At 42.7% G+C, this 12,358-nt stretch overlaps 1 protein-coding gene across 10 annotated transcripts in view; it reads right to left on the bottom strand.

The window, feature by feature from the left end:
- The window catches only part of LOC133536300 (ankyrin-1-like), a 243,425-nt gene that overhangs the window by 145,995 nt on the left and 85,072 nt on the right, over positions 1 to 12,358 (bottom strand). The gene's annotated exons all lie outside the window — the stretch shown is intronic.

Raw genomic sequence — 12,358 nt, 5'->3', positions numbered from 1 at the left:
TGATCAGGATGTACTATGTATGGAGTGACTTTTTCTAATCTTCGAGCTAACATTTTGCAGATAATTTTAAGATCAGCATTAATCAAGGAGATTGGCCGGTAACTAGATGGAAGTGTTGGGTCTTTATCGGGCTTTAGCAAGAGACTGATCATGGCAGAGTTCATATTTGGAGAAAGGAATGAGTTTTCTTTAATCTCTAAAGCCATTTTTGTAAATATTGGAGCAAGCAGTGACCAAAATGTTTTGTAGAACTCCACAGGGAACCCATCAGGCCCTGGTGCTTTATTGTGATGGCATCTGTTGAAGTGCGACGTGACGTTCATCTGCAGAAATAGCAAGATCTAAACTTTATTCTTGCCTTGTATTTAATTTAGGTAAGTCTAAACCATTAAGAAATCTCTCAATGTCTGAAGGAGATGGGACAATCTGGGGTGTATACAATTTCCTGTAAAAGTCTCTAAAGATGGAGTTAATTTCTTCAGGAACGTGCGTAATGTTCCCAGCTGAATCCTTAATGGATGGTATAGAACTTTTTTCTTTGTTTAATTTTAATTGGCTAGCCAATTAGGTTTATTATCATGTTCAAATTTTTCTAAGCGTAACCTCTGGAGCAGGAATTGACTTTTCTTATCAATTATTTCTCTTAAATCTAATTTGGGTTTTCTCAATTTGTTCAGAGTTTGTTCATTTTGTGAGTTAGCATACGCTATTTCTAATATTTTCATTTTATTTTCAAGTTCCTGCTCTAATAAAAGTTCCTTTTTTTTTCTTGTATGATGAATAAGAAATAATTTTTCCTCGGAAAACTACTTTCGCCGTCTCCCAGAGAACGCACAAAGTGATTTCTGGTTGATCATTAAAGTCTAAAAAATCAGTCCATTCTTTCTCAAAATAGTTTAGGAAGTCTGGGTCCTCTAGTAATGATATATTAAATCTCAATTGTTTAATATGTGCAGTGATAGTTTTGTTAGTGAGAGAGAGAGTGAGACAGGTGCATGGTCACTGATGATGATAGGATGAATGTTAATGTTTGAGATGTCAGATAAAATTGGGCTACTTGTTAAAAATTAGTCAATGCGAGAAAATGAGTGGTGAACTGGGGAAAAATAAGTGTATTCCCTAAGAGAGTGGTGATAAGAATGCCAGGCATCGCAAAGAGCATAATCGTTCATATATTGCTTAAGTATTACCACTGAATGAGACTCACGGTGACTCCTAGTCACTCTGGACCGATCTATATTTGGATTAAATATTAAGTTGAGGTCCCCTCGTAGAATCAAGCAGTGGTTTGAGGGAGGAGAAAGTGAAGAGAAGAAAGTGTGAAAAAAGGAGGGGTCATCAACATTTGGGCCATAAATGTTGGCAATACATAAGTTTGTCCCGTCAACGGAAATATTAAGAATGATGTATCTTCCCTCAGTGTCCGTAATGGAGTTATGGAGTGTAAAGTTTACTTTTCTACTAATGAGAATGGCTACACCTCTCTGTTTGGAGTTGTAACTAGCAAAGTATGTGTTTTGGTATTGTGATGAGTGCAGTTTTGAGGTATCGGACTTGGAGAGGTGAGTCTCTTGTAGTAAAGCGATGTCTGATTGCATGCTCTTCAAATGATTAAGCATTGTTATATTTTTTGCCTTAGACCCAACCCCACGCACATTCCAAGTGACAAACTGTATAGTGGACATACTAAACTAGACTGTAACTAAGTGTGTTGATGTATGTGTGTACTTTATATGTAGATAATGCATGTCTGTAAGCCTACCATGCATGTATTTAAGTGTGCAGAGTGTGTATTGTGCATGTATTAGCTGTGAGTGTAAATGCTGATGACGACAAGGGGTTACGCAACAGGTGGGGAAATAGAAAGAGAAAAACATAAAAAACATAAAATTAGGAGAAAAGAAGAGAGTGGTGGATTAAACAGTTAGTGGAAAAGGAGAAAGGAAAACGAGAAAGTAAAACAGTAAACATGTTGGTTTATCAATCAATCAATCAATGTTTACTTATATAGCCCTAAATCACTAGTGTCTCAAAGGGCTGCACAAACCACCACGACATCCTCGGTAGGCCCACATAAGGGCAAGGAAAACTCACACCCAGTGGGACATCGGTGACAATAATGACCTAGTGGGACGTCGGTGACAATAATGACTATGAGAACCTTAGAGAGGAGGAAAGCAATGGATGTCGAGCGGGTCTAACATGATACTGTGAAAGTTCAATCCACAATGGATCCAATCCAACACAGTCGCAAGAGTCCAGTCCAAAGCGGGTCCAACTCAGCAGCGAGAGTCCCGTTCACAGCGGAGCCACCAGGAAACCATCCCAAGCGGAGGCGGATCAGCAGCGCAGAGATGTCCCCAGCCGATACACAGGCAAGCAGTACATGGCCACCGGATCGGACCGGACCCCCTCCACAGGGGAGAGTGGGACATAGAAGAAAAAGAAAAGAAACAGCAGATCAACTGGTCTAAAAAGGGAGTCTATTTAAAGGCTACAGTATACAAATGAGTTTTAAGGTGAGACTTAAATGCTTCTACTGAGGTGGCATCTCGAACTGTTACCGGGAGGGCATTCCAGAGTACTGGAGCCCGAACGGAAAACGCTCTATAGCCCGCAGACTTTTTTTGGGCTTTGGGAATCACTAACAAGCCGGAGTCCTTTGAACGCAGATTTCTTGCCGGGACATATGGTACAATACAATCGGCAAGATAGGATGGAGCTAGACCGTGTAGTATTTTATACGTAAGTAGTAAAACCTTAAAGTCACATCTTAAGTGCACAGGAAGCCAGTGCAGGTGAGCCAGTACAGGCGTAATGTGATCAAACTTTCTTGTTCTTGTCAAAAGTCTAGCAGCCGCATTTTGTACCAACTGTAATCTTTTAATGCTAGACATGGGGAGACCCGAAAATAATACGTTACAGTAGTCGAGGCGAGACGTAACAAACGCATGGATAATGATCTCAGCGTCTTTAGTGGACAGAATGGAGCGAATTTTAGCGATATTACGGAGATGAAAGAAGGCCGTTTTAGTAACGCTTTTAATGTGTGCCTCAAAGGAGAGAGTTGGGTCGAAGATAATACCCAGATTCTTTACCGTGTCGCCTTGTTTAATTGTTTGGTTGTCAAATGTTAGAGTTGTATTATTAAATAGAGTTCGGTGTCTAGCAGGACCGATAATCAGCATTTCCGTTTTTTTGGCGTTGAGTTGCAAAAAGTTAGCGGACATCCATTGTTTAATTTCATTAAGACACGCCTCCAGCTGACTACAATCCGGCGTGTTGGTCAGCTTTAGGGGCATGTAGAGTTGGGTGTCATCAGCATAACAGTGAAAGCTAACACCGTATTTGCGTATGATGTCACCTAGCGGCAGCATGTAGATGCTGAAGAGTGCAGGGCCAAGGACCGAACCCTGGGGAACTCCACACGTTACGTTAACGTAGTCCGAGGTCACATTGTTATGGGAGACACACTGCATCCTATCAGTAAGATAAGAGTTAAACCAAGACAGGGCTAAGTCTGACATACCGATTCGTGTTTTGATACGTTCTAATAAAATATTATGATCGACGGTATCGAAAGCAGCGCTAAGATCGAGGAGCAGCAACATAGATGACGCATCAGAATCCATCGTTAGCAATAGATCATTAGTCATTTTTGCGAGGGCTGTCTCCGTCGAGTGATTTGCCCTGAAACCGGATTGAAAGGTTTCACATAGATTGTTAGACGCTAAGTGTTCATTTAACTGCTCCGCAACAATTTTTTCGAGGATTTTTGAAATAAAGGGAAGGTGAGACACCGGTCGGTAGTTTACCATGAGGTCAGGATTGAGGTTAGGTCTTTTAAGAAGAGGATGAATAACCGCTTTTTTGAATGCTAGGGGAACAGTGCCCGAGGAAAGTGATACGTTTATAATATTTAGCACTGATGGACCTAATAATACAAAGAGCTCCTTGATCAGTTTCCCAGGAAGAGGGTCAAGTAAACATGTTGTTTGTTTTATTCCATTTACACGTTGTAACAATTCCTCTAATGTTATTTCCTCAAAACGAGAGAAACTATTTTGGAGGGCAGTATCCGCCGTATATACAATCGTGTCAGTGTTAATAGAACCCCGTTGTAGCTGGGACGCATTGTCTTTAATCTCCTTTCTAATGACTTCAATTTTCTTACTAAAGAATTGCATAAAGTCATCAGCTGAGTGGGTGGAGCTACTGGAAGGAGTCCCTTGTTGGGTTAGCGATGCTACCGTACTAAACAAAAATTTAGGATCGTTTTTATCACGGTGGATGAGATTTGAGTAATAATTAGCTTTAGCTAAGGTAAGCATGCGTTTATAAGTTATTAAACCATCACTAAATGCTTGATGGTGCACCTCAAGTTTAGTCGTGCGCCATTTGCGTTCCAGCTTTCTGCATAATAATTTCTGAGCTCTAGTTTCTTCTGTAAACCACGGGGTGCGCTTTTTTGGAGCCTTTTTTAACTTTAGCGGTGCTATGTTATCAATGGTTTCGCGCAGGGCGTCGTTAAAGTTGTTAGTGAGGTTATCAATAGAGCCCACATACTTTGGGAATGGTGCCATTACCGAGGGCAGTAGGTCAGCAAGAGTTGTCGTTGTGGCCGTATTAATGTTGCGGCTGCTATAGCAGTTATTATTATTATTAGTTTGACGAACATGCGTCTGAACCTCGAATTTTATAAGGTAATGATCGGACAATACTTTAGTATACGGGAGTATCGTAACTTTGGAAGCGGTGATACCCCTGACAAGCACTAGGTCTATCGTATTACCGTTGCGATGCGTGGGTTCATTTATTATTTGTGTGAGACCACAGCTATCAATTATACTCTGGAGCGCTACGCACGGTGGGTCCGATGGGGTATTCATGTGGATATTAAAGTCCCCCATTATGATTATATTATCGGCGTGTGTCACTAGATCAGCAACGAACTCTGAGAATTCATTGATAAAGTCCGAACAGGGCCCTGGGGGGCGGTAGATAACAGCCAGGTGTAGAGGCAGCGGTGTGACAGACCTCATAGTAAGCACCTCAAACGATTTATATTTATTATTTATGTTAGGACTAAGGTTAAAGTTTTCGTTGTATATTAGTGCGACCCCCCCACCCCTTTTAAGCGGACGGGCCATATGCGCATGTGTAAAGTTAGGAGGACATGCCTCATTTAGCGCAAAAAAGTCGTTTGGTTTAAGCCAGGTTTCGCTGAGACCGATGACGTTAAGATTGTTGTCTCTGATGATATCATTAACTAACAACGTTTTGGGAGACAATGATCTTATGTTTAAAAAACCTATATTATAGGTAGTGGGCTGTTTTAGGGAATTTTTGATCAAATTATCCGTAGTAGCAATATTAATAATGTTGTGTTTATTATGCCCAGTGCATTCAGTATAATTACGACCATATCTAGGAATTGATACGACGGGAATGTTCCGATTGTTTGATTGTTGCTTTGATAAACTGCACGCATCATGGTTAGCCTCCTCAGTAACGGGGATTTTCCGATTGTTTGTTTGTTGCTTTGATAAACTGCACGCATCATAGTTAGCCACCTCAGTAAAACACATGTCCAACTCTGAAACACTCAAAGCAGAAAAAACTTGTTCTAATTTAACAGACTCCTTACCCAGACCAGTAGTCTCGCATTTTCCATCTAAATCCGTCTTCAGGGTGGAGGGAAGTGGTGTTCTGTGGGGATTAGCCTTCTGCTTTGTTTTTAGCCCCGCTCGACATCCGCGTTTCCGATCACACCGCTGGCGTCTGCTCCGTAGACGGTTTACCGAAAGAGAGAGAGAGCGCGCGTATGATGTTTACGTGAGCGCTATGATGACGCACAGGTGTATTGTGGGAGGGGGGGGGTGAAGCATAATGAAATAATACGGGGAAAAAATACAACATTTACCGTGTTTAAGATGTTAGTAATACAGCCACAGCGTGACTTTGGGATCACGGTAAAGTTGACCGTTGATGAAAAGTTTATCCACCGCGATGACAGCACGGCATCCTTCGGCGATAAACTTCTTACGAAGCGGGAACAAATGCCGGCGCCTGTCGAGGTATTCCTTGGGGAACTGGTCGTTGATGCTTAAGTTGGTTCCTTTCAGCTCTCAGCCCTGGCTCCTCACCTGCTCCTTCTGCTTGTAAAGTTCGAATTTGGCTACGATGGGTCTCGGCCTCCTGTTCTCCGGCTTTTTGGCTCCCAGCCGGTGGACGCGATGGAAGGTGATGTTGTTGATGGTGTCCGCTGGAAGCTTGAGCTGGTGTTCCATGAAGGACTTGATGGTTCCCTCTGGATCTTCCTTGGTCTTTTCCGGTATTCCCACGAAGACCAGATTGTCCCTCATGCTTCTCCCCTGGAGGTCCAGCATCGTCTACTTCATGCACCTATTTTCCCGGGTGAGGTTCGCCACTCTGTCGGTGAGGGATTTAACTGACTCCCGAAGAGCGGCGTTCTCCTTGGCGAGAGAAACGATTTGCTTTTGTCCGAATTCCAAACTCTCACGGATGGTTTGGAATTCCCTGTGGAGCACCTCGACAAGTGCGAGGCGGCCATCCAAACAAGTCAGCTTCTTGTCGATGGAATCCAGGATTTCGGTGAAGCTTGTACCCGGCGGTGACACATGGCCAGGTGAGTCCTCCGAGAGGATTCTTTTTGATGTTCCCCATGACGAGACGATCGTAGCACTCTTCTCTGTAGCCTTCAAGTGCCTCCAGATTTAGATATTTTAGTTTTGTTTGCTTTAATTTTTGCCTTAGTTTTAATTTTGGCAGATTTCTGAATTAATTAGAATTGTTTGGCAGCCGAGTGTGCCGCTTGACTCTATTTTTTCCCGCGTCACGTACGCTCTCTCGCGAGACTACAGTCTTACTGACGCATCACCAACCAACCAATCCCCCTGTCAATCAGTCGTAACCTGTCAATTCCACTTTCAAAGCTTCAAAAATTAGTTTCCTCAGTTCCCAAATGTTTATTGAGTGTTCTTAAAAGAAAAGGTGATGTAACACAGTGGTGAACATGCCCTTTCCCAACTACTTTGGCACATGTTGCAGCCATGAAATGCTAAGCTAATTATTATTTGCAAAAAAATAAAATAAGTTTATGAGTTTGAACATCAAATATCTTGTCTTTGTAGTGCTTTCAATTGAATATGGGTTGAAAATTATTTGCAAATCATTGTATTCCGTTTATATTTACATCTAACACAATTTCCCAACTCATATGGGAATGGGGTTTGTAATTGTGGCGCCCCTCCTTGTATGATCGGTGACAGAGCTTGGTGCTTATTGCCGGCAGTAAGTCGGACCCGTTTTTAGTGAGGGTTGGACTCCGACAAGGCTGCCCTTTGTCCCCAATTCTGTTCATAACTTTTATGGACATAATTTCTAAGCGCAGTCACAACGTTAAAGGAATCTGGTTTGGTGGCTGCAGGATTAAGTCTCTGGTTCTTGCAGATAATGTGATACGGATGGTTTCATCTGGCCAGGATCATCAGCTCTGACTGGATTGGTTTGCAACCAAGTGTGAAGCTACTGGAATGAGAAACAGCACATCTAAGTCCAAGTCCATGGTTCTCGCACAGAAAAGGATGGTGTGCCTTCTCCGGGTTGGGGAGGAGATCTTGCCACAATTGGAGGAGTTGAAGCATCTCAGAATCTTGTTCACGAGTGCGGGAAGAGTAGATTTGGAGATCGACAGGCGGATCAGTTCAATGTCTGCAGTGATGCAGACCATGAAACAATCTGTGTGGAAAATAAGGAGCTGCCAAAATAAGATTCCTGTCTGCCTTAAGAGATTGGGCGAGAAGCTCTTTCATTCGAGTAGAGCAAAAAGTAAAGCCGCTGCTCCTCCACATCAAGAGGAGCCAGATGAGGTGGTTCGGGCATCTGGTCAGGATGCCACCTGGATGCCTCCATGGGGAGGTGTTTAGGGCATGTCCGACCAGTGCCACAGGAAAGACCCACGACCGGTTGGGGAGACTATGTCTTCCGGCTGGCCTTTGCAAGGCCCCAGGATCCCCAGGGAGGAGATGGACGAAGTGGCTGGGGAGAAGGAGGGCGTGCATTTGTAGGGTCGGAGGTCACTGGTATCGGACATGATCTGGTTCTAATCTCTTCAGTTCTGGCTGGTCTTCCCTGTTGAATTACAGTAAATGACTACATTTGTGTGCAAAATAAAGATTGTTACACCTGCAAATGTAGTCGTGGGCACTTTTGGATTATTTTGAGTGTTTGTATTCTGTTTCTACAAAACCCCAAACCAGTGATGTTGGCACGTTATGTAAATAAAAACAGAATACAATGATTCGCAAATCCTTTTCAACTTATATTTGAATATATCTGGGCAAGGAGTTGTATGCCACTGCGAGTGACACGAGAGACACCGGGGTGGCCTTTGGTGTAACGAGTGGCTGGCTTATTCTATTCCTGAGTCGGAACAACTTTACCCTCAGGAGAACAACTGTTGCAGAGAAGGACGCTCCCGTCGAGAAGATTGTCAATTTCCTCGTTTTCTCTACTAAACAGATGGAGGCCAAGAAAATCCAGCCCAAGAATAGTATCGCCATGGATGAAACAGCCCTCTGGTTTGACATGGTTGGTTTTAGTACGGTCAATGAGAGGGGTGCCCGCTCCATCTGCCTCAAAACCACCGGCCACGAGAAGGCACGCGTCACGGTGGCTCTTGCAGCCAAAGCAGATGGGACAAAACTGAAGCCTTACTGTGTGTTTAAAAGGGCTGTCCGTGATGTAAAGGCTTGACTTAAAGTTCATAGCTTCCTCCAAGAATGGCTGGTTTAATGATGACCTGACAAAGAATTGGCTCCAGAGGGCATTGGGGAAATTTCACTTCGGACCGAGGCTACTTGCATGGGACTCGTACTGATGCCATATCAGCGAGGCCACGAAGGCACAGCTCAAAATGGGGTACAACCTTACCATGGCTGTTATATCTGGAGGTTGAACAAAGTACCTGCAGGCCCCCGATGTTGTGTGAAATGGCCCTTTCAAAGCGCAGCTCCGTGACTACTATGATAACTGGATGGCTGGTGATAAAGACAAGACCTACACCAAGTCAGGGAACCTGAGAGCCCCTTCCCGCCGCTTCCTGGTCCACTGGGTCCTGGGAGCCTGGAAGGCTCTGAATCGGGACACTGATCAACTCATTCAAGTTAGGCTGGCTGGCTGTGTATATGTGTGTGTGTGTGTGTGCGTGTGTTGCAAACAGTAGCCATAGCTGATTGTTGCTTTCTGGTATCCTACAAGGTGTGTGGGCTGACTGTGGCAGCTGATGGGAGTGAGGACCAGCTCATTTACTGCCTCAAGGAGGGACAGCCATGTCAGGGCAGAGAGATGCTGTTGAGGGCTAGACGGCAGGGTGCTGCTGTGGTTCAGGAAGAGGAGGAGAGTGATGAGGAACAGCAGTTCCTCAATGAACTTGTGATTTAAGAGGAGGATAATGATGAGGGGGGTGAGGGAGAGGAAGGGGAGGAAGAGGAGGAGGAAGAAGGGGAGGAGGGGGAAGAAGGGGAGGAGGAGGAGGATGATGAGTGGGTTTGAGTTGCATTTGGGTTGCGTTTGTTGCAGTATTATTGTTTTGATGGTTTTATAGAGTACTTGGTACCATAATTGTGTCACGCCTGTAAGTTTATGTTTTGGTTTTGGTCAGTTTATGTTAAGTTTTTGGGCCTTTTAAGTTCTGTCTTGGCACTTCCTGGTTTGTTTTCGTCTCCATGCCAACTCATTACTTTTCACCTGTCATGTCACGTCCCTGTCCTCAGCCTCACACCTGTTTTCACTAATTATCATAGCTACTTAAGTCACTCTTTTTCTTGTCTTCATTCTGGGATCTTCACGCACGCTACCCATGCTGCACCTCCTTCATGCCCTCGTCCATAGTTCCATGCCGTGTAAGTTTTTGTATCTATGCCATTGTGCTAGTTTTGTTTATAGTTCATTATTATTCATGCCAATCAAGCAAGTGTTTTTGTTTCATGTTTGTAGTTTGCAGCATTTATGCTAGTCTTTTGTTTGTTCATAGCCAAGTGTCTGTACCTCCTTGTGAGCGCCCTTAGTTTGTTTATTTTTTATTATAGTCTTTAAAGAAACAACGATGTACTCACAGTCACGTCTCGCCCTTGCAAATCATTCTCTGCATCGAAGAAACAACTTTAATCCAAGCCAAGTTGTGACAAATTGTATTTTTCATGTATGCTGCTTTATTTAAAACTTGGACTACTGTAGCCTTTATTTTATTCAAGTGACACTATTATCGTTCTGTTTTGATGGTGGGTTTTACACTTGAGTACTTGGTACCATAATTTAATTTTTCCCAGTAGGCTGCTTTATTTAAAAACGTTATTTATTTTCAGTATTGGTATTCTATTTGACAATTGTTGCACTACTGCCATGTTGAGGCCTTGTTGATCTCTTGTCTTTTAATATATATATATATATATATATATATATATATTTTTTTTTTGTATTTTTTTTATTTTTTTTAATTTATTTTTTTTTTTATCTACATATACAATACGAATGTCTCGATCAACATTTACATATTTTTTAAACACTTCTTTCTGCGATGAGGTGGTGACTTGTCCAGGGTGTACGCTGCCTTCTGCCTGATTGTTACTGAGATAGGCTCCAGCGCCCCCCGCGACCCCGAAGTGAATAAGCGGTAGAAAATGGATGGATGGATATTGTTCCTTTAGAAGATATACAAACCCGTTTTCCATATAAGTTGGGGAAACTGTGTTAGATATAAATATAAACGGAATACAATGATTTGCAAATCATTTTCAACTCATATTCAGTTGAATATGCTACAAAGACAACATGTTTGATGTTCAAACTGCTAAACTTTTTTTTTTTTTTTTTTGCAAATAATCATTAACTTTAGAATTTGATGCCAGCAACAGGTGACAAAGAAGTTGGGAAAGGTGGCAATAAATACTGATAAAGTTGAGAAATGCTTATAAAACACTTATATGGAACATCCCACAGGTATGCAGGCTGGTTGGGAACAGGTGGGTGCCATGATTGGGTATAAAAGCAGCTTCCATGAAATGCTAAATAATTCACAAACAAGGATGGGGCGAGGGTCCCCAATTTGTAAGCAAACTGTCAAACAGTTTTAGAACAACATTTCTCAACGAGCTGTTGCAAAGAATTTAGGGATTTTACCATCTACAGTCCGTAAAATCATCAAAAGCTTCAGAGAATCTGGAGAAATCACTGCACGTAAGCGATGATATTACAGACCTTTGATCCCTCAGGCGGTACTGCATCAAAAACCGACATCAGTGTGTAAGGGATATCACCACATGGGCTCAGGAACACTTCATAAAGCCACTGTCAGTAACTACAATTGGTTGCTACATCTGTAAGTTAAAACTCTGCTATGCAAAGCCAAACCCATTTTTCAACAACACCAAGAAACGCTGCTGGCTTCGCTGGGCCCGAGCTCATCTAAGATGGACTGATGCAAAGTGGAAAAGTGTTCTGTGGTCTGACGAGTCCACATTTCAAATTATATTTGGCAAATGTGGACGTGGTGTCTTCCGGAACAAACAAAGAGGAAAATAATCATCCGGATTGTTATAGGTGCAAAGTTCAAAAGCCAGCATCTGTGATGGTATGGTGGTGCATTAGTGCCCAAGGAAAACGTAACTTACACATCTGTGAAGGCACCATTAATGCTGAATGGTCCATACAGGTTTTGGAGCAACATATGTTGTCATCCAAGCTACGTTATCATGGACGCCCCTGCTTATTTCTGCAAGACAATGCCAAGCCACGTGTTACAACAGCGTGGTTTCGTAATAAAAGAGTGCGGGTACTTTCTTGGACCGCCTACAGCCCAGCCCTGTCTCCCATCGAAAATGTGTGGCGCATTATGAAGCGTAAAATATGACAGCGGAGACCCCGGACTGTTGAACGACTGAAGCTTTACATAATTGAATTAAATTGAATTATATTTATCAATCAATCAATCAATGTTTACTTATATAGCCCTAAATCACTAGTGTCTCAAAGGGCTGCACAAACCACCACGACATCCTCGGTAGGCCCACATAAGGGCAAGGAAAACTCACACCCAGTGGGACATCGGTGACAATAATGACCCAGTGGGACGTCGGTGACAATAATGACTATGAGAACCTTAGAGAGGAGGAAAGCAATGGATGAAAGCAATGGATGTCGATTATATGATTATATATTATATATATTATAATGATTATATAGTGCTTTTCTCTAGTGACTCAAAGCACTTTACATAGTGACACCCAATATGTAAGTTACATTTAAACCAGTGTGGGTGGCACTGGGAGCAAGTGGG

The sequence above is a fragment of the Nerophis ophidion genome, linkage group LG17, assembly GCF_033978795.1.
Source record: "Nerophis ophidion isolate RoL-2023_Sa linkage group LG17, RoL_Noph_v1.0, whole genome shotgun sequence".
Lineage (NCBI taxonomy): Eukaryota > Metazoa > Chordata > Actinopteri > Syngnathiformes > Syngnathidae > Nerophis > Nerophis ophidion.
Note: the sequence above shows the minus strand (reverse complement) of the source record. Positions and strands in the feature narration are given on the sequence as shown.